The sequence below is a fragment of the Candoia aspera genome, chromosome 2, assembly GCF_035149785.1.
Source record: "Candoia aspera isolate rCanAsp1 chromosome 2, rCanAsp1.hap2, whole genome shotgun sequence".
Classification (NCBI taxonomy): domain Eukaryota; kingdom Metazoa; phylum Chordata; class Lepidosauria; order Squamata; family Boidae; genus Candoia; species Candoia aspera.
In genome coordinates, this window is record NC_086154.1 from 242,067,528 (window position 1) to 242,091,123 (window position 23,596).

General features: G+C 36.7%; 1 protein-coding gene across 2 annotated transcripts in view; it reads left to right on the forward strand.

Annotated features, from left to right (window-relative positions):
• ARL15 (ADP ribosylation factor like GTPase 15) overlaps positions 1–23,596 on the forward strand; it is a 178,809-nt gene that overhangs the window by 131,361 nt on the left and 23,852 nt on the right. The window contains exons 5-6 of one of the 2 annotated variants that reach the window (XR_010067354.1): positions 15,723–15,800; positions 16,840–16,883. The exons of the other annotated variant lie outside the window; for it this stretch is intronic. The gene's annotated coding sequence lies outside the window, so the exon portion shown is untranslated. The remainder of the gene's footprint in view (positions 1–15,722; positions 15,801–16,839; positions 16,884–23,596) is intronic. 2 annotated transcript variants of the gene reach the window in all.

Genomic DNA, 23,596 nt, shown 5'->3' on the forward strand with positions numbered 1-23,596 from the left:
TTTATTTCCTGGAGGATGGACTGGTTGGATCTTCTTGCAGTCCAAGGCACTCTCAGAATTTTCCTCCAACACCACAGTTCAAAAGCATCGATCTTCCTTCGCTCAGCCTTCCTTATGGTCCAGCTCTCGCAGCCATATGTTACTATAGGGAACACCATTGCTTTAACTATGCGGGCCTTTGTTGTCAATGTGATGTCTCTGCTCTTAACTATTTTATCGAGATTTGTCATTGCTCTTCTTCCAAGGATTAAGCGTCTTCTGATTTCCTGACTGCAGTCAGCATCTGCAGTAATCTTTGCACCTAGGAATACAAAGTCTTTCACTGCTTCTACATTTTCTCCCTCTATTTGCCAGTTATCAATCAAGCTGGTTGCCATAATCTTGGTTTTTTTGAGGTTTAGCTGCAAGCCAGCTTTTGCACTTTCTTCTTTCCCCTTCATCATAAGGCTCCTCAGTTCCTCTTCACTTTCAGCCATCAAAGTGGTATCATCTGCATATCTGAGATTGTTAATGTTTCTTCCAGAGATTTTAACTCCAGCCTTGGATTCCTCAAGGCCAGCTTGTCGCATGATGTGTTCTGCATACAAGTTGAATAGGTAGGGTGAGAGTATACAGCCCTGCCATACTCCTTTCCCAATCTTAAACCAGTCTGTTGTTCCGTGGTCTGTTCTTACTGTTGCTACTTGGTCGTTATACAGATTCTTCAGGAGGCAGACAAGATGACTTGGTATCCCCATACCACTAAGAACTTGCCACAATTTGTTATGGTCCACACAGTCAAAGGCTTTAGAATAGTCAATAAAACAGAAATAGATGTTTTTCTGAAACTCCCTGGCTTTTTCCATTATCCAGCGGATATTGGCAATTTGGTCTCTAGTTCCTCTGCCTTTTCTAAACCCAGCTTGTACATCTGGCAATTCTCGCTCCATGAAGTGCTGAAGTCTACCTTGCAGGATCTTGAGCATTACCTTACTGGCATGTGAAATGAGTGCCACTGTTCGATAGTTTGAACATTCTTTAGTGTTTCCCTTTTTTGGTATGGGGATATAAGTTGATTTTTTCCAGTCTGATGGCCATTCTTGTGTTTTCCAAATTTGCTGGCATATAGATTCTAAGTAGAAGGAAAAAAAATACAAGCCTGCTTTTGGTGTCGGTTATTACTGGGATTTAAAAAGACACGAAACATCATAATATTGGAAATATTAAAGGAGATCTTTGAAGAATGGAGCCAGAAATTAGTAGCTACAATATGAACAGTGTCAGTAATGGTGTCTGACTTTAATGATGTCCAAAAGATGTTAATGAGGGAATGACAGATGTGGAGCAAATTTTCTCTGACAAGACAGAGAAAATACTGAAAGTGGAACTACAAATAACAGTCCAAGAGAGTAATTTGAAAAAGGATGCTTTATTGGATATACAAAAGAAACTGTCTGAAGTTTTAAAAATTAAAGGGGAAGTATAAATGACAAACCAAGAGAATGACCTGGAAAATGTTTTCTTATTGGATCTACAAAAGAGGCTTATCCTTGAAGTAAGTCTATGCAATCAAAATCCTTAAAGTAAATAAATCCTTTGATTTACTACTGCAATCAAAATCCTTAAAGAAGAATTGAAGAGAAATCAAATCCTATGACAATATTTGAATGAACTAAAGATTAAGACTGTTAGAAGGAAGGTATATAAAGTTGGTATATTTGATCAAGGTTTAAATAAGACTTTTTTTTGGAGGGGGGCAAAGTTCTAGTAACCCTTTACAGAATTTTGCTGACACCAGGATTGAAAAGTTGATGTTTTATGGATTTGCTTATGGATAAGGGATGGGATATGGGATGAAGAGATACCTGTTTATAAACTTTAGAGGGGGTGAAGAGTTACTAAATTTGTCTATACAGTACTTGTAATGAAGATTGGAAGTCACTTCTTTATTTCTTTTTCTTTGTTATATTCTCTTCTTTCTTTCTTTTCTTGCACTTGTTATTCTATCTTTCTATTCTCTTTCTTTAAGTTTAGTTTGTATGAGTTTTTACTACTGCAATAAAAATCCTTAATTTTTTAATATATATACATACACACACACACACACACACACATACACAAACATACACAAGCACACACACACACACAGTATATTCAAAAACTTTAATTTATTTAGCCGTACTCAGTGCATTTGGACATCTGGGAATGCTTCCTAATAGAGGATCAGAAAAAAACAATTCATCTCATTAGTATGACTAGATTGGATGTTGCAAAGCCTCCAGGGAGAAGGCAATGGCAACTTCTTCCATATTGTCACCAATATAATTTCATGGATGCTTCCATGTAGTCATGTAGAGTTGAGGTTGACTTCAGGACATCTTTATCTTTTTTGGTATGGTATACCATAGTATACACAGAGCTGCTAATGACATGAACAATTTCAAAAATGTAATTAATTTATAAAAGTTTATTAATTAGTATATGCCAAAAAGCTTTCAAGATTTAATTCTTTGTCTATCACATTGTGGTACAGCAATTGTAGACCGAATGGTATTTATAATCATCCTAGCTAAACATAATTAAGTATCCCTTGACAAATACCATGTTCTATGGTTGAGCTAAATGCATTTTGTTTATAAAGCCTCGGAGATTACACCTGAATTTCATGAGAGAAGTTTAAATAATAACTAAGTGAATCTGAAGCTTCAAGACATGGTGAGACACCTTTTTTTTTTTTAGTAAAGTCAGTTTGTTTTACTATTTTGCTTCTATGCAGTATTAAGTAGTGATAATAAATATAGTGATAATATTTTAGTATTAGTGCTTTTGAATGTTTTTCATTGTCGTATAGGATTCTTTATCTACGCACATCCAATTCTGTGATGGATTGGGAGAATGTGGTTTGTAGTTCTTTCTGACTCCCACTTCCATAAAGAGTTTTGTACACTCGTCCTGGGTAGGTATCCCCTCATACACGGGTAGGGGGCTCAAAGACAGTGTTTTTCTGTGACAGCCCACTTCTCATTGAACAGTCCCCCCCCAGACTCTCCCTTGGTACCCATCATGGCATCAGTTTTCAAGGCTGGGAAAACTGAATTTTTTTAGTAGGGCCTTTTGTACAAGTACAATATGATTTGCCATAGAAGTGATTTGCTTAAGCTAGACATAGTTATACTTGGCTGAGTCTGGTCACTATGCCAAGTAAGTAGTATGGACAAACAGCAATGAAATGCATCGCATCTCTGTTTCAAACCAAACTTTACTACCCTCTGTGAACTCTTTGATATAATTACAGAAAGATATTCAGCAGTATTGATCAGTTGTCAGGATTAAGTATCTATTAAACAGAGGTTGGGCAGCAACAGTAGAAAGGTGACATTTACACAAGCAACCATTTACAGAGAAATGGTGGAATCTGGGAACATTTTGTTCTATAAAATTTAATATATTGTACTGGGCATTATTTTTCAAAGTGTGGGATTAATACACATGCACAAAAATTTAAGTAGTGTGTAAAATGCTGCATGGGTTCATCAACATAAAGTGAAAGTTTAGACAGATGTTAAGTAGTATTAGTGTTTAATTTAATGAATATCTCTGAATTATATTGTTTTAAGTTACTGAATTGTTGGAGCCATTTCCCCCCAAACAGCATAATATACTTCCTCCTGGGTTTGCCATCCAACACTTTTGGCATCATTTTATATGCTGACTTACATTCTTGTGAAGGAATTTAATTGGGAGAATTTTTTTTTAAATAACTACACGATTTCCACTTTTTTTATGACCAGCATGTTTGAAATTCATGTTTTGATAGAAAATATGTTTAGAAATGTGTTTTTAAGTGTGTATCTTTCCAATGCTATTTTTAAAACTGCACGTTAATGTAGAAATAGACTTGCACACAAATGTATGTGAAAGTAACACCAGTAAGAAATTAATTTCTAGGTAGCGTATCAGATTGGAACAATGGAAATTTTGAATTGGACTTTACATGTGTATAAGTTTAGACCAAACTCTTCATGTCTTTTTGTTATTATAGTTTTTAACTTTTTAAATGGGTTTTAATGGTTGAATTATGTGATTGTTAGCTTGTCATTTAATTGTGTACGCTGCCCAAAATCGCATGCAAGTTGGATGGATGGCTATATAAATTCAATAAATAAAATAAACAGACTGGAAACCTCTGCTGCAAATATTTTCACTTAAAAATTTGCAGTTAAGAACCAGATCTTTTTTAGTTAGGAAAAATAAAGGGGGCAATATCTCCCAGGGTGAGGTTATTCTATTAACAGTTTTCCTATATGTTATACTCTGCACAGTTTATTTGTACAGTATATTTGGTCCAAATGGCATTCAGTATAGCTGGTTTTATCCTTGCCAAATGGCAAACAGAATCTCAAAGACACATTACTGCAAAACCATAAAGCACGTTTGGTTGTTTAATTCAGTGCATCATAATTTTTAAGTGGAAATGTTTGTTAAGCAGATCTTACTACTGAAATTGTGGGCTGTTTCCAAACACTTTTCCCCACTGCCCTGCTGGTCATGGAAAATCGATACTTCCTCTTCCTTTCCCTCCGAATGGCTGCAGAGAAACCATCTCCCTTTTTCTAGAACCCTCTTCAGGATTGCTGCAATCATTAACTGTTACCATAAAGGAGACATTTTATTTGCTTTCTTCTCTTTCCTAGCAAATCTGTTAAGATAGCTGGCCTTCCACTGACGACAGTAGGGAAGGAATAAAAAATTGGAGAAAATTATCTTAGATTATCTGAAGAGCTAAGCCTCACTGGAAAGGCAGGGATATGTGAGTATAAGTGTGGACCCCCATTACATACTGTGCACACTGGGATATAGCTTTTGATGCCTAGCAATGACCTAGATAGTCTTTATGATTGAAGAAGTTGATCACTCATACACTACATTAATAAAAGCTTGGAAATGTGGGTGCTGCTTCTTAAAAAGAAATTGGCAGGGAGAGATGTAGCTACAACATATAGCAAATTTCTACTGGGTTTTCTAGGAAACCTATGAAAACTTGTATTAGGTTTTTGGGGCCGCTTATGAATCTCTCATTGCATTGTAGGAACAGGCTAAAAATATTTAAAGTAATCCCTTTTGACATAATACACAAAGGACACATTAACTTTAATAGATCACATCTAGACATTGTAGGAAGAAAACTCTTAAATCTATGATGGCAAAAAATCAAGAGGAATCTGGAAGTCCCCTTTTATTTATTATTAGATTTTTATTCCACCTCCCAACTAACAAATTTTGTGCATTTTAATAACATTTCTTAGACAGATTTTCAGACTCATGTCTATTGAGTCTTATCTGCATAAGATAAATTTCCTGTGAGCTGGAAATTTTGTATTAGTAAACGTAAAGGTGTCCTTAAAAAAGTAGAATACCAGGTAGTTCTACAGAATGGTATTTGAGAAAACTATATAAAATTAATTTTATTTTTATAATTTTATTTATTTTAGCTACCTTGTAATAAGAGCCTTGAAAGTATAATACACTATAAAGTTATTGGTCCAGTTATTTACTGTGTATCACTTTTACATTAGATTTCCATTTGGCAATTTTTGCCTGTTTGCCTAACAAACAGGACTAAATATTCTGTATATTAGCAATTATGAATGCAGACCTATCAAACATTGCACATTTTTGCTTTGTATTATTTGGGGCTTTTGAATGGTAGGGTATCTAGTTAAATTTCATCTGTAAAACCCTGCAGGTCTTCAGCTGCCATGTCAAATGATAATAATAAAAAAGACTTGCCATAAGTGTGGAAAAAATGTTGAGCCATATTTGCTGCTTCTGGGCAGTTTGGAGTGCACTGCTGTAACATTTCTGCCTTACGTTTTGTATTCATATATGAGTCCTTTAGAGCTTTATTGGAGAATCCCATTCTGCTGTGCGGTGATGTTTAGTCTCATTCTGTAGAATGTGATCAAGCATAAATTGAAAAGTCACGTTTTCAAAAAGGTAAGGCAGGAAAGTCTTCCTCGGCTTAAATTAGTCTGTGTGTTCTACTGGGTCAGTGCTGTAAGGTATAGCAACTAAGGGTTCTTTTCCCCCCCCCTAACCTTTTTTGGGGAACTTTTTGCTTAAGTTAGTTACACATTGCTCCACAAACATCAGGTTAGACTTTACGGTTTGTTTAGTTATGAGGGGACGAGAGAGTTGGGGGTGAGGGTGAGGGAAGTTTGGTAAGGGAACTTCGGAATGTAAATACATGTAGGGCTTGTCTGCTTTTGTTTAGCACCTCTTTAAACGAAGACAGAAAAATCGAATAAATAGCAGCATGGTGAAATACCTAAATGTTTAAGTTAAAATTTTTGGATGTTTAAAATCCTATTTGGATCCTTTTCCCAGATCTCAGGGCATTTATATTCACTCAGCAGGAAACTTCATGGAGATGCACATTTGAGCAGAAAGTCTTTGGCGGTGTCTTTTTTTTTTAACTTGTGCCTTTTCTTCTTTTGAAGAAAGTAATGGCTTAAGTCTGACTGAAGAACAATCTCTCTCTTTTTTTCTTTTTTGTAGGTTCCTATAAGACTTTACTTATGGTTCATGGGTTTTTACCCACCATCTATGTTTAGAGTCGTTTAGATTTTAAACAGTGTATCCTACTGCAGACAAGAGGAAACACCAAAGTAAAGACTTAATGACATACTGCTCAAAGAATAGAAAAGGTGACAAATTAGAAAGCAAACAGTTAAAATGTTCCACAAATGATGTTTTTTTTAAAGTCCATCTCTGAGCAACTTAAATTTATCAGGTTCTGGAACACAAAGAAAAAGAAGTAATTAGCAACATTTCTAAATAGTAATATTAACCTTAGTACTTGTCATTAACAGATATTGTTTAGCAGCATTATGTCCTTCAAGGTTTATATAAGCTAAAAACGAAGAAACACACATATATATTTAATGTGCAGTAATAATCCGGAATCACTTCTGAATAAGTGTCCAGTAACAGACATCTCCTTTTGTCCCTGAGCAAGGCATGGATGGGAAGACATTAGCCTTTACAAATGATTAGGCACTGGGTCTAAAGCAAATGCAAGTCTCTTAACCTCTTTCTGCTCATTTGCTTTAGTTGGACATTTTGATTTGCCACTGTCTAATTTAATTTACAAAGGAGAAAGCTGATTTTCTTTCACTGTATTACTTTTATTTCAGAAATAGGAAAGAACAAATATTTTTTGCAGGACTTCAGATTTATCTGATGTACTCTGTCCCTGATATAAAATTTAAGAGATGGAGGAATTTGTCAGAACAATTGAATAATATGATGAAAAGCCTGCCCATATATTGTCTTTCAAAGTTCATGTCTTATACTCTTTTCTATACCTTTTAGTGAAAAGCCTGTGGTATAAATATTCATGATAGACAGAATAAGAATATTGTGTTTAAAATAGTCTGGTTTTACAATGTTTCTTGGGTGTATAATAGCATAATTTTAGGGGCACATCTGCTTTCTTTTTGTGTTTTTGATTAACTGTATAATAATAAAATTAAGTGCTGGTTGTATATAGTGAATGCATGAAAAAGGCAGGGTTGCTGAAGGGTTTATCTTCTTCAATTTTATAAATGAAAACGTCATCTTATTGTTCAAACATCTCTTTGCAATGAGTCATATTAAAAATAAAATTTCCATAAAAGAAACCAATGATAAAACATTTTATTTCACTGTTACTAGAGAACAAAATAAATCATTTTGGTTTGAAGCAGCAACAGACAAACCTGTTGTTTGTGGCTTGAGCTACAGAATCTGGTCTGTGATTTTATGGATAAATCCATCTAGTATTGTTTGACCACTTCCACTATAATATGGATAAGAATTATTTTTTGAACAAATGGCAAGGTTTTTGTAGCATCCAGAAATTAATGTGCTGATCATAGTTGATCATAAAGGGGTTGAGTGTATGCAGTAGTTTTTATGCTTTGCAGTCTAGTTTTATGCATATTAGTGCTATCCTTATCGAAGCTCTTGACAAAAATCAGGACTCTGGAGAATCTCCAGGAATAGGAGATTCTCATCCTCTACATGTGGAAGGGGATGATGATGATGATGATGATGATGATGATGATGATGCAAGTACTCTGGCTAAATAAGCACCATTAACCTCAGTGAGACTCATTACAGAGTAGCCATACATAAATGTACGGCATTTTCAAGCCAGCACAAAGCACTCTTATAATCAAAGCAGTCTTACCTTTTTTCAGGTTTCTACAAGCTTGGAAATAAACTGCAACTTCTTGTAAGAGTTGGGTTAGTCAGCTCTGTATAGCAGAGGCAGCCTGATACTTTTACTAACCTCTTTCATAGAGAAAGTAATTTGTATTTTAATTTTTCAGCATTTCTGATAATAATTGAAGGCAGCTTCAGTTTGCCATTTATTTTATAAACTATGCCAAACACACACAAAACCCTTATCCCTGTTTGATAGTGGAACAATCTTTAGCATGTGTTTTCCATTCTGTGATTCCACAGTGGATTCAGTTCATTGTAAGCTCTTCTCAAGGGATTGGGGCATTCTCAGCAAAAAAGAAAATGGGGTTTTCTCATGGGCTAGAAGTAGCTCAGGAATGAGTTTGGTTTTGGTAGTATTTTAACAAATTCATAAAATAAAGAACACAGAACAAGTAATGGAGTTTCACTGATAATCTGTTCTTCCTAGAGTCCTAATTAGCAATAAGTATAAGTGAGAGCCAGTTTGGTGTAGTGGTTAAGGCATCAGGCTAGAAGCCAGGAGACTGTGAGTTCTAGTTCCACCTTAGTCACAAAGCCAGCTGTGTGACCTTGGGCCAGTTGCTCTCTCTCAGCCCTAGGAAGGAGGCAATGGCAAACCACTTCTGGAAAAAAAAAACTTTGCTAAGAAAACTGCAGGGACTTCTCCACGTCCCCAAGAATCAGATGTGATTGAACAGATTTTAAAAAAAGGTATAAATATCAAGCAAAAAACCCAAATAGTTTAGGGTTGAATTATCCAACTTTCTGCTTTAGAAGTAGAATCAACAAGAAAATGCATGGTTGAGTAACAGTCCAGTATTCCAGCATATACAGGCTGATTACAAAGGTCAGGTTTTAGAGGCTGACCAGCAAGGTATAGTATATGCAACAGCAAAAGTTATCTAGAAAGCCAGTTATCAAGTTCAGATTCATAGCTCAGAGGATATAAGATAAGTTATTGTTCGGGACTTGAATGACTTCAGTAAGAACTATTCATTCAAAAAACTTCCTGGTCTACACCCAGATGAGAATCAGGATGCAGGTCCACTCTGGAGGACCTCCTGTCCCCTTATTAGACCAGTATTCCCATGGTACCATTTCTTGAAGGCTTCCTCTGCCTCAACACTCTTTAACTTTCAGCCGGCCACTGTTGTCATAAACTTGGGGCCATGTAACTTTATCAGGCTGATAATCCAGAGCAAAGAGTTGGAGGAGTGGGAGCTGGTTCTGCCAGGAGTTCTGTGATGGGATCTCACTCAGCAAGAATCTCATCCCACAGTTTCTCTCACATAGATGAGGATTTTTCCAGGCAGTTCATGACATATTCAAACTATTTGTATAGCCTGTGCTATTATGAAATTTACAGCTGCTGTCAATGAGCATTATACAATTTTATTCTAAGATGCTTGATGAGTATTTCACAATTTTTATCTATGCAATAAAGAATCCTGAGGCAGTGAAGAAACTGTAGAGTGCTTTCCAACAATTATATTTACTTTTTGTGGCATCAAATCTTCAAGGAAATATGAACTCTTAACAGGATTGCCACAGTTTGCCAGAATGAAAAAAGAGTCATTGTAGTTAACCTTTATCCATCTATCAAAGTAGGCTTTTGTCTGCTAAATCTTACGAAAGATTTTAAGAAAGGACAGGCACCTTAACGTTTCAACGCTTTTTGGAGGGAAGAATGTTTTACAATTTGTCTTGATTTTTATCTGATAATTTGGTTTGGTTTAGAGCATATATTTGTAGCTTTGGTGCATGTATAGCAGAATCCTCTGTCCTGTGGTACTCAGGGGATTTTCTAGCTTTTTTCTCACCACTGTTCTTTGGATTCTCCACCCCACAATTATAAATACTTTTGGAACAATTCCTTTCAGGACAATAAGCATAACCCTCTGTCAGGATCCCTAAACTGTAATCTGTAATTTAATTAACCTTGTAAAACACTTTTGATGATAAATTCTTTCTTATGACTGTGAAACTGAAAATAAAATTCTCAAAATTCCTGACATCCCTGGAGCACCTTACACAACTATGGTGGGGGTGGCAAATCTGATGGCAAATCCAGATCTGAAATAGCGAGTATAGTTCTGATTACTGCATTTGTAAAAGAATACAAATGTACAGCTGGAATAACTGTAAAAAAAGAAAATTAAAATTATCAGGTGGCTTGAACACCTTTCCTACTTGAATGTTCTGGACTCATTTACTTGGAAAAAAGGTGATTGTGAGGAGGACATGATTAAGATATATGAAACTGATTGGAAGAAGATTTAGAATAGTCAAAAGAAGGCACTTCTTCACCAGGGGCATAATTAACCTGTGGAATTTATTACCTTGAGACATGCTGATGGCAATTGTTTTAGACAGCTTGCAAAGGGGATAGGATGCATTCATGGAAGTATATCAAGAGGCATTAGACTTGAATCAGCAAGCCTATGTTTATGTTTTGGGGAAGAATCTTTGCAGCTGGTGGGTCACTTTGAGAAATAAAATGCTGGTCTAAGGGGGTTTTGTCTTGATATAGGAGGGCATTCCAGTCTCCAATCACAAACACCACATGTTGGTTGCATGATCTGTCGATTTCAGGTTGAACTTGATCATAAAAATCATCAGCCTCCTCTTCCTCTGGATCAGTAGTTTGAGCATAAACTTGGAAGACTGTCATATTAAAGAGTTGTCCATGAAGCCTAGTTAATATTGTTCAGTCACTAGATTGCATTGTAACTGTTCTTGTTATACCCTTCCTAACTATAAAAGCAACACCATTCCTTCTTTGTTTTCATGTCCTGAGTAGCAGATGGTGTGATCTTTATTATTATTATTTATATTATTATTATTAAATTTATATGACATCCAACTCCCAGTGACTCTTGGAGTGTCCAATGCCAATCCATCTTAATTTGCTGATGCCTATGATATCAGTTTGTAGTTGTTTCATCATTCATTGTGTTGAGCTTTCCTGTGTTCATGCTTCTTACGTTCCATGTTCCCATTGTAATTCTGTATTTGCAGCTTCAGATTTTCTTTTAATGTGTGGCAACTTCAGCAACTAGATATCCTGAAGGCTTTAATTTAGCCACATCATAAACACCATTTGTACTCAGCTCTTCCTCAGTAGCATGTTGAGTGCTATCTGACATGAGAGGCCTAGCCTATCATCCAGCACTATATTATCAATCATTTTATATTTTCTATCCATGTGGTTTTCTTGGTAAGAATACAGGCGTAGTTTACCATTGCCTTCTCCTGCACAGTCTGAGCTTGGTTGTTTGCTTGCAAGTGTTGCCAACTAGTGCGAGTGAGTGTGGGGTTTGTTCCCTGTTTATATACAGTAGCTTGCCCTGCCAGTGATGGTGGGGGTGTGGTTTTCTCCTTGGTAGTTCCTTGGTTAGGGTGTAGTTTCCTGCTTGATTGTTTGCCTGGTGTTAATCCCTGCTTATCTGGGTGTTGGCTGTTGGAGGGGATGTGTCCTGGTCTTTTTGTTTCCTTCTTAGCTTTTTTTATTGTCTCTTCTAAATGGAGTGTAAATGTGGTTTATTTCTATGTATCTATTGATGGCTGCTTTGTCTGAGTGCCAGGCTTCCAGGAATTCCCTGGCATTTTTGGATTTGGCTTGGTGCTCACAGTTTCCCAGTTGAAACTATAGTTGAGTCTGTCTATGTGTTGTGAGATTAAGGAGTTCTCATCATGCCTTCTGACTGCTAGTTGGTGTTCATGGATGTGCTCTGCCAGTCTTCTGCCTGTCTATCCTGCATAGTGGCTGTTACAGTCCTTACACTGTATGTTCTAGATGACTCCTGTTTTTTCTTCTTGAGTTACTGAGACTTTTGGTTTACTTAAGATGCTTTGGAGGACTTCAGTTGGTTTGTGTGCTGCTGTGACCACATGTGGTTGTAATAGTCTGTTGGTTATTTCTGAGATATTTTTGGTGCATGGTAGTGTTACCCTTTTCATAGCTTGTGTTGGTTGTGCTGTCGTGGGTTGAGTGGTCAGGCACTTTTTGATAAAGTTGTGTGGGTATGCATTTTGTTGGAAGATGTTGTATAGGTGGTCTGTTTCCTTTTTCTGGTGTTCCGGGTTGCTGCAGTGTGTTTGTACTTGTGTGAATAATGTTCTTACAGAGCTTTTGTGGGTCGTTCAGTTGTTACTTTGGTAATCGAACACTTGGTTAGTGTGGGTTGTTTTTCGATAGACTCGCGTTTCTAATTTGCCATAATTTCCTCTGCTGAAGAGCATATCCAGGAAGGGTAGTGTATCGTTGTTTTCTTCTTCCCTTGTGAATTTTATTCCTTTGAAGATGTTGTTGATTGTTTCATGTGTCTTCTCTAGTTGTTCCTTTTTTATTATGACAAAGGTGTCATCTACATGCTTGATCCATACTTCTGATTGTACAGCATGTGTGGGGGTGCTATAGTTTCTAGATGCTGCATTACAGTCTCTGCTATGAGTCCTGAGAGTGGTGATCCATGGATGCTCCTCTGATTGGTTGCTATATTTGTCCGTCAAACTGAAAGTAGATAGTGAGGCAGAGGCTGATGAGGTCCATGATTCCTGGTATTTCGATCTTAGTGTATTTGGCTACATCAGGTGTGTGGTGTAGTACTGCTGCCACAGATTCTGTTGCTAGTTCTGGATCTATGGACATCGAATGAAACCATAATTTCATCTTCTTCATTTTTTAGGTCTTTGATTTTCTGGAGGCACTGTAGTGGGGAGTTGATAGAATATTCGCTCCCCTCTGTGAGATGTCCAAGCTTTTTTGTAAGTTTTTTGGCTATGTTGTATGTTCGGATCCCTGGTAACGATGCAATTAGACGAAGAGGTATGTTGGGCTTGTGTAATTTTGGGCATCCATAGAAGTGTGGCAGGATGGACCCACTGCTTTTCATCCACCACTGTTCTTCTTTTGTGATTTGACCTTTCTTGGTTAGGTTGTTGAGGGTTCTCTTAATCAGGTTGTCCAGTTTCTGTATTGGGTTGGTGTTTACTGGGATGTAGGTTTCTTTGTCTTCCAGTAATTCTTTGGCTTTTTGTACTGTATTTATTGTATTCTGTCCATGATAACTGTGGTTCAGCCATTGTCTTCTGGGAAGATAGTGATGGTTTGGTCCTTCTTTAGGTTTTTGCGGGCTGCTCTGTCCGCTGCTTTCAGTTGGTTTGACTTCTCTGTTCTTCTGGTCTGTGATACGATGGCCTGCCTTACATTCTCTTGGGTCTCCGTGGCACGTCCTGTGGTTTTAAATGCTGCTTCTAAGGCTGCAAAGAATTCTGATTAGCATTGTCTGTGTTATAGTTGAGGCCCTTCTGGAGGATCTTGTGTTCTGCAGTGGACAGTGGGCGGCTGGACATTTTGACTACCCATTTGGGTTCAGGTACCTCTTTGCTCCTGGGGTTTAGCTTGAGCAGTTTGGTTTGGAGTTTTGTTTTCCTTTTCCCAACCTGTCTTACAGATGTGGTTTTGATGGTGGTTGTCAGCATTTCTGTGTGTGCTGGGGTCATGGTTTGTTCCAGTTGCTCCTTGAGGTTATCTGTGATATGCTGGTATTTGTTTAGTCTGAGGGGAGAATCCATGAGCATTAGCCATATCATTTTTTGGCTGCTTTGTTGAGCTATTTTCCATCCAGCTGGGCAGTTTATTGGAGGTTTGTATCTGACATTGGTGGTCGGGGATGCTGTTGTAGGCATTCGTGTAGAAAGAATAGCTGTTCCTTGGAGGTTTGCTGACATGCAAGTTTCTTCCATTTGTGAGTTTTCTGAAGTGTTTGACACCCATATGTGGTTCCAGTAGAAGAGAATATATGTAGCTCAGGGTTAAACTGGCAGGGCAAACTACTGTTTATAAACAGGGAGCAAACCCCACACTCACTTGCACTGATGATGTTACCTAGTTGGGTAATGAAACATCTGTAAGTAAACAACCAAGCTCAGAGAGCACCAAGCACTCCACGTTTCAACCCTGAGCTACGTATAGTGTCTTCTATTGGATGACGTGATGCCTTTCCCATTGTCACTAAAGTGATAATCCATGTCCAGAATCTTCCTGTATTGCTGTTGCTGCCCAATATGGGTTCCTGCTTACTTTAGCTGAACTGTTGGGATGATCTTCATGCCTTGGGTGACCCTGCTGGGAATATATATTTTTGGCATACACTCCTGGTGTTCTTCACCTATCCTTCCCAGGAACACACCCATACACACACCCTGCCACAATGAGGCAGCACAGTAGGACTTGGGGAGGCAGTTGAATACATTTATTATAAACCCGTTTACGAATCCTACTAAATCCCATAATAAAATTCAACCTCTACAGACAGTTTTTAGAGCTGATATAGTGGGTGATTGCAAAGATACAAATAAATCAGAGGATTCTATGAAATGAACGTAATTCAACTTTGTGTGTGTGCGCGCGCGCATGTGCACATTTTTGTAATTCTTTAGATATTTGCTTAAATGCTACTTTTTTTTACCAGTTCTGTTCCCTTGAAGAAAGTGCCATTTATGTGTTTTGAAACATTTAATTAGCTGTCTTTCTATATTACTGAGGCTACCAATACGTATTACTTGAAATATGCTACAGATAAGGAAAATACTCTACTGATAAGGAAAATGTCAGTCATGTGTCTCATCCTTTCATTTGTTTCTGTAAATGTTTAATACACGTTAATTAATCATGATGCTTTTCTGCCTTCTAAAGCTCCTACCCCTTGGCCACCATTCTCCATTAATGACTGACAGAATGGAGAAAAGCTGATCTCATTATGACATAAAGTAATATCTTTGAATATTACATAAGACTGCTGTATTACTTGGCACTCAGGTTTTTCAGAAAACATCTAGCTCCTGCTTGAGTTCCAGTATATCTTAATAAAAAAATACATCAAAATTCTGTTTGTGGAAATTATTGCATGAAGCACCTGGTTATATTTAATTTCGATAATACGTTATCTCTCTTTTTACTTTCAAATTATTCTTCCTTTAGTTGTGTCACTCTCCCAGGTCTTGCTCAGTTGCTTTAAAAATGCTCTATAATCAGAAGTGTGTTCCATGGCATTGTGCAAATACAAAATTAGACCTTATTAATATAATGCAATCTCAAGAACTGAAACATGTAACATTGAAAGCATTCAATCAGCTAAAAGATGACAGATTGTGAAAAACAACTTGAAAAAGTGTCTGGCTTTCCTTGGGAGAGTTTTCCATAGTTTGGGCATCATACAAAAAGAGTTCTCAGTGGCTACTAATGCATTGACAGCCTGGCACTCCTACTTAGATAAAAATGTGGAAGAACTCCCCCAGCATCTGTTTCTGATACTACCAACACTGGTATATTATTCCTTTTTAGTTAGTTTGAACTGTACTTAAAATCCTCTTATGTTCATGCCATCAGAAATAGCTTCCAAAGTAAACCCTACCAAAAAATGTCATTAAAGGTATAGTAGAAAATTAACTCTATATAGTCCATCTCTCTCTTTCTCTCTCTCTTTTAGCCTTTCTTCCTGTTTAAACAGATTTTCCATCTACAAATCCTGCTTGAACATTGAAGAAGATTCAAATCTTCATAAAAGGTCGGTGGGTAGGAAAATATGACTTCTCCTATTGGCTAGATTTTTTGTCAGTTCTCCACTTACCATTTTTCCTTCAAACCACATTTACCATGACACAATTTATCTGCCTTTATCAATCCTGCATGATTTAGATACTATTATTTCATACTCTTCATGATTAACCACAAGAATTGAAGACATGTTCTAAAGTGAATTCATGACTTCCACTAATTTGCTGTATTCAGATTGGCCTACTCTGCACAGTTAACAAACTTATGGTAGCCATATTAGCTTTTATCCTTCGTGATAATAGTAACTTCAGACTTGGAAACATTCTGAAGAGGCAGTAATTCCATCTAGGAACCACTTACTGATGTGCTACCCAGTTTGTGACTTTAAGCATAGTTGAAATGTTTGCAAGTGTTTGCACATGATGCATTCCTCTTGCAAAAAGAATTGCCACAGTGGGTGCCAGTTTGTATCCCAGTTGGAGCTTAAGACTTCTATCTGAGAGCCATTGTCAATTAAATATACCACTTGGTGTTACAGCACTGTTAGTTTGGTCTTTAGGCCAGAGTGATCACTGTAGTGTGAATTCATTATAAAAAAAGCAGTACTTTCAGACTGGAGCGAATAACTAGTATAGTGACAAATAAAGCAGCTGTCTAATGACAGCTGCAGCAGGCAATATCATTGATTCTCTTGAATCCTTGAGACAAAGTTTTGTAAATAAAGACATCATGCTCCCGGTTGGTTTGTGAAAGAAATGGGAAGGCCACTGTCCAACAGATACCTAACAGTTATTACCCATCTTCTTTTTGTTTCAAAAGAAATTAAAGATAGAAATTGAGTTTGAACAGGTAATTTATTCTGAGCTTTAAATTGCACGGTATGTTGGGCACAGTGTCCCCCAGATATTTTGGGACAATGGTTCTCAGACTTTCCAGCTGGCATGGCAATTTGGGGAGTTGCAGTCCCAAAACATCTGGAAGATGTGTTGGAAAGAATGATGTATTGTGATAATTAGATAATTCATCCTGGTATCTCATTTCATTTCCAGATACAGGAATCCTTCCTGATTTTTTCCTGTTTTTGCGATACACAGTAGGTCCAACCTTTTAACATATTGATAGCTTTTGTGGATCAATGATGTTGCACCTCCAATATAACTGGAGTAAAAAATAGACTTTAGTACATGGGCAAACATTATTTTAAAACATTGTTATTGCTTTGCCCGTTGTGCAAGTCTTTGCTGGGTGGCCCACCCATGAAAAAGTTTGTCTTGTTATGAAATATTCAGTTTTCCACAAATATTTAAAAATATTTTTGAAAAGTTTATCTGAGGATATTACATCAGCATGGTCACCACAAAGCAACATTCCTACGTGACAGCCCAATGTTATTATGTACACTTTGTTTGCATTATACTTATCACTTTCCAAAGTCAACAGCAAACTATATGAATTAAGTAACTGTCTGCTATTACCACTTGAAAAATTTTATATTTCTGTCAAGGTGGTTTAGTATTTCAAGCTATTCTCCCTTCTTCCCGTTGGAAAGCATGAAGTTCCATGAAACTGTTATAAGAAACCACATTTTTAAACTTGAAATAGAAGATGTTGATACTTCTTTTTATGAAGCCTTAGAGAACAGTGTGCAGACAAGATGGGACATTTTTTCTGAAATATTTATTACGTTTCTAAAGATTGCAAACTTTTTCCTGGAAACTCGAAAAGCAGAATGTTAAAATGTCGGAATGAATATGGAAGCACCTTTTCAGTGATTTTATTAAAAAAAAACTTTCTGAGTTTTGGATACAATGGACCAGCCTTTCTCAACCTTTTGACCCTGGAGGAACCCTTGAAATATTTTTCAGGCCTCGGGGAGCCCCTACACATCAGGCTCAAATATAGGCCAGAAGTTACAAAATTATTATATTCGTTTCATGTGTAGACCTATATAAAACAGTGTTCTTAAACTAAAAATAAAGAATGAAACTTACCTCTTCAATGTGAAGTTGCTCGAATTTGAAATAATTTTTTAAATGAATCATGATCTCCCAGGGAGCCCCTAGGGACCTCTAGCGGAACCCTAGGGTTCCATGGAACCCTGGTTGAGAAATCCGGCAATAGACTAACAAAAGTGTAATTTTGTGTGAGTGCAACTTCCCATGCACATGTACTCTTGATGTGGATGTGAACTGGGATGTCTTCACCATTTTTTGATATCTAGCTAGGCATACAGCATGACACATAGTAATAACTAAATGTATCAGTAATAGATTATAAAATCATTTGTGTATTGTTAATCTATGTTACCTTTGTGATCCTGCTCAACATTTGCTGTATAGTATCTGGAACGGCTGCTTTTAAGTTCCTTTTTAAGGCCACAGTTTCATGCAGCTTGCCCAGTAATACTTGACACTGTTTCAAGCATCAACCTGTAAAAGGATTCCAACGGTGGGAACAGCATATCCAGTCCATTGGATGAAAAAGGAGTTTTTCCCAAAAGTTGTTATTAATGTCACAAGGCTTCCCACTGTCATGTAAAGCTTACTGTAATGGTCAATGTGATCTTTGTGATTTAGAACAATCTTTTTGTCATTGTTTATATATAGAAATATTCGGGGGCAAAAAGGCTCCTGAACTGCATATGAAACAGATTATCAGTATTACCTGGGCAAGGGTTAATATGTACAACAGTTCATAGTAATTGTGGATAGGTCAATAGGGAGTGGGAGAATGGGAACTTGCAAACAATTCAGTGGAAGTTGATGGCAACTTGGATTGTTGACAAATGCAGGATAATACCTAGCAGAGATCTATTTTTAATGGTAGAGGCGTTCTTCCTCTACTATTATGGGCTTATTATCCACATTAGTTGAATTTCTTGTTCCAAGATATCAGCTTCCCTGTTACTTCAGTTATGATAGTTCAGCCAACTGGACTTTGGTATTACTTGTATATTTGTGCCAAATCTTTACAGGCACGAATGTAGAAGAATAAACACTTTCACATATAATTAGAATATGTAGAATTGTATAAATGTTTATCTTTTCTATATCCTCAGAGTAAGTACTATATTTGCAAAAACTATAGAGGTCTGTGATGAAAATGGGTGATGCAGCAGAACTAATAATATGATGCCTTGTGGGTTCTGATTGTTCACAGAAGTGATTGTGCTCATACTTAGGAATTAATAACATTTTGTTTTCCACATATTTATGTAAAATTAGTTCATAGATGTGTGCACTGACCCCAGTTTGGAAAACAGCCTGCTTCACATTGGATTGGTTCAGAGATCTCCTGATTCAACTCTGGACCCAAATTTGAATCTCCGACTGGAAATCTGACTCTCCTATTGTTGTCCCTGGAAATAAACAATTTGCTGTAGCAGTATTTTTTCTGCTTCAGATAATTGGATGAAATTTGCAGGAGTAACAGACCCAAGCTAGCAGCTGAAACCTTCTAAATGTTAGATAAATAGATGCAGTACTTCCTTTCTTTTTGGCAGCTTTAAATTTTGATTGTTTTAAAATATGGAAATTACCATGATGGAATTGGATGAAATTTGTAGATAACATTGCTTCTTCTGGAAGGATTAAGAGGTCAGGAGTTTGTATGCATTTATAATTCTAAGAATGTGCATATTATCCTGATTTTTTTCCCTACAGTTTGCTAGGCAATTGTTATAAAAATTATATATAGCATAACTCTGGCTATGGCTATAAAAATCTGTAGAATTTCAAAAGGATAGATGAAGTATTACTTCTCTTCTACTTCATTTTTATACAGGTAGTCCTCAATTTATGAACGTTCAGTTAACAACAGTTCGAAGTTACAATGGCCTTGGACAAAGTGCTTTACAAGCTGTACTTGCGCTTATGACTGTTGCACCACCCCTGGGGTCATGTAATTGCAATTCGGGTGCTTGGCAACCGACTCACATTTACTACTGGTTACAGCGTCATGCGGTCACATAATTGTGATTTGTGACCTTCTTTCCAGCAAAAAACATCAATTGGGGAAGCTGGATTTTCTTAACTACAGCAGTGATTTGCTTAATGGCCCATGCTTTGCTTAACGACCATTGTAAAAAATGGTTGTAAAATCAGGTCTGGTCACGTTGTGAATCAACTTACAACTGCAATCACTTATGACAAAATCTGGTCCCAATTGTGGTTGTAAGTTGAGGACTACCTGTATTCATTACTTACTCCCCTCTTTTTGTGGGGGGTGGGGGGTAGGGCTGCTAAAATGTCAATAGATGGGATAATATTGGAATACTAAGTTCCTTGCTTGCCAGATAAAGTTGCCATACACTTGAGAAGAGCTTGTGCACTTAATATGTTTACTGATGATACAATGCTTCCTTGCTTTTCTTAAATCCGTTATCAAACTTTCAACATGATCTGACCTTTTTCTAAATAGATTCCAATTTATGGCTTAGTAACTATAATAAATATGTTTGTGTTTTTCTGGTTTATAAGTTTTATGATTAAATGCTGGACTTAGTGCTTAGTGCTTAAATTCTTTGGACTGATTAGGACATCCCTTTAGATTTCTTGATTGTGTCTTATTTCTTGACTCTGTATGGGAGTTATCTGGTCAGCTGTTATCTACTAAAGTATGATAACTTTATTTATTGGCTTATCAAAACTAAATTAATAGCTGAAATTGCTCATTAATATTTATGATTTGTAAGCCATTAGGATTCAGCATAACTTTTATAAAGTTCTAAGGCTATTGTAATGTTTATGTAAAGCTTCATGGCATGGTAAGAAGTTGATTTAGCCAGAATTGTCTACTGCAGGGTTCTTCAACCTTGGCAACTCTAAGCTGTGCAGACTTCAACTCCTAGCTGGCTGGGGAATTCTGGGAGTTGAAGTCCACACAGATTAGAGTTGCCAAGGTTGAGGAACCCTGGTCTACTATACCTACCACTGGCTCTCTAGCATCAGGGCCCTGAGATGGACATAATAGTGCATTGTCCTGAGTTTCTATGCAGAGAATTTGTACTGTCAGTGAACTCTCTCTTACCTTTTTATGAGCAGAGGTCCTTTACTCAAGAAACTTTCTGTTTCTTTGGGACTAAACAGTAAAATGATTCTAATTTATTTATTGCATTCCTATGCATTATGACTTGGGGTTTCTTGAATCAATAGACATACTACTGTTCTGTCTTCTAGTGACTGACTTGTAACAGTCATCATCATAGAATCATAGGGTTGGAAGGGACCTTGGAGGTGCCTCTGCTTCTGATGCAAAGGCGGTCTGTCTGGGATCTTGGTTCTGAGTTGTAGGAGCCTTAAATGTCAAAACAAACATTGCACCTGGTTCAGCCAGTTTTGTTCACTTCAACTGAGGTGTAATGTGTGTTTGTCCAGGAATTCCCCTCAACAACTCCAGAGCAAGGGCAATAGTATCCCAAACAGAATACATTGCTGTAATCTAGAGATACTATATCTTAAAAGATCTAATGCATTACATTACTGCTTGTTATGTGCTAGTGTTATTTAAAAACAGATGTGATATTTTATTTTAAAAAATTATCCTAAATCTGTAAAATCTTGGGCATGGTAATATAGTGAGCTCTTAACCTAAAAAATTAAATCATTAATTTATTTGTCTCTTGTTGTTTTTAAAATATTATCTTACTTCTTTTGTATTTTATTTAGGAAAAACTCAAATAACTCCACTTTCCAGATAAGTTGTTAATTTTTTGGCACTTTCTCTTTCTCTCTTTCCATAATTACACAAAAACATGAGTCAAATGTATTATAAATTTCCCTAAGAGAACAACATTTTTTCCAGCTGTTTGGATGGTGTGTCTAAAACTTTAACAGATATCTCATCTTTAAATTTTCTTTGGGGCTCATAGTTTGATTTGCACAGTGTTTCTTGATGTCTTTATTTTTCCTTACAGTTCCTAGCTCTTGTGGAACATAAAATCTATCTGCAAAAAGATTTTACTATTTGTATCCATTAACAGATAAACCTTTTATCTATGTTTTCATTTTAAACAGTCTTTTTAGAACAAACATCTTTTAAACTCTTCCCAAGCCAATTTTTAATGTTATTTATGTAATAACATCTTTGAAATATGATTGTGAATAGATTTAAGCTTGTTTTGATCAGTTTTAGTTGTACCAAACAACATAAAAGGTTCTTTAAAAACTCTTGAGTTTCTATTTTGAATCCAGTTTTGGCCAGGAAAGAGGTTATAATTTATGGAAAAGAATGCGTTTGCAATAATTCCAATTAATACTTCTGTTTTCTCTGGCACTTGCCCGTGTACCTAGTTGTAACAGCTTTGAGCTTTGGCAAGCAGTGTAGTATGTAGTCTAAAGCTCCCTAGAAACATTTGTATACACTTTTTATTAAATCTTAATTGACTCTGTGGAAACAATCTTCAGACATTAGATTCATTCAGAGCTAGTCATCGGTTGTACCTGGAAAAATACCTACTGTTGTTTTGAGTTTGTACATCAGAGGGGGAAAAAAATCTAATGCATTTATAAAGCTGTCAGACATGGGAGGTATTCTCTTTACATGAAAGAAAATTCCTCTTTTACAACAGATTGTGCTTATACAGTTGGGTAATATACTGACAGTTGTTGTGGAAGACATAGATAACAAGTGGATGATACACATATTTCTCCCTTACAAACAAGAAACTTGGTAGCAGTAGGAGAAAACTTATTTTCAGGGTCCAGAGAAGGATGTCATTTTCTTTCTGGAGAGGGCAGGACCTTCCAGAAGCTCCCCAGGTTTCCCTTCACATGGTGAGAGATTTTTTGGACTACCATGTAAACAGAAATGAGCAGTAATAGAACTGGCACTAATGTAAATCAAATAATTAAGGACTTGGTCTTGCCATACAAGCAGCCACTGTGATAAAGGATTTGGCCCTCCAGCTTTACCTGCAGCCAGTGCTGGGGGACAACATCAGCTTGCTTGTAATGAAGCTTGTCCTGCTATAAAAAAAGAAGACTAATGTATAAAGCAACAGTGGCAAATTTTATGTTCATTTTCTCTCCACATAAGCCTGACTTTAACAGAATGTTGTTAAATTTTGAAACATGGAAACACTCAAGAAATCATAGGTTTTTACATCTGTGCTAACTATGAATCTTGATTTATTGTAGATAAACCAGTGAAATGTTGTTGGTAACTTCAGGTTACCAGCTTGAGAGATAGTTCATTTTCTGGCAGGTGAATAATTTGTAGAGCTGAAACTAAAACAGGTTGACTTACTTCAGTGGGCCTCTTTATTTGTGACAGAGTGTAAAAGTTAGAAGTTGATCCAGGAAGCTCTGTCCAATGATGAATAGTTGCCTGTATGTCCTACATAATAAGCTTCAGTCAAACAGAGTTACCTTAATTCTTCTATTATCCCCCTGAGGTCCATCTTTTATTTTGCTCTTTATTTTATAACTTAATTGAAAAAGGCTTTCATTTTTTTCCATCCTGTTCTTCAGAACAAATGTGTTCATTCTGAAGTTTGATGTTTTGGAGTACCAGGAGCTCCAATGCCATTTCAAAATTATAACATAACTGTGGTTTGTCAAAGTAGGGCATCAGAGCCTTCTGCAGGAGTAAGAGCATAAAAATATGGTGTAGTTCAAGGTTTGGATGGGAATAATTTGCAGCTGTCTTGCCTCTTTTGCATAGGGAATTTCCTCTTTAATGTGGGGTGAAATGATTCTTTTTTTCCCTTCTCATTCTCACAGGTGTTCAGATCTTTGCCTGAAGATCTGGCTTCTTTGTTGAGTACATTATGTATTATTACTATTCCACTTTTGCCTCTATGAAGGA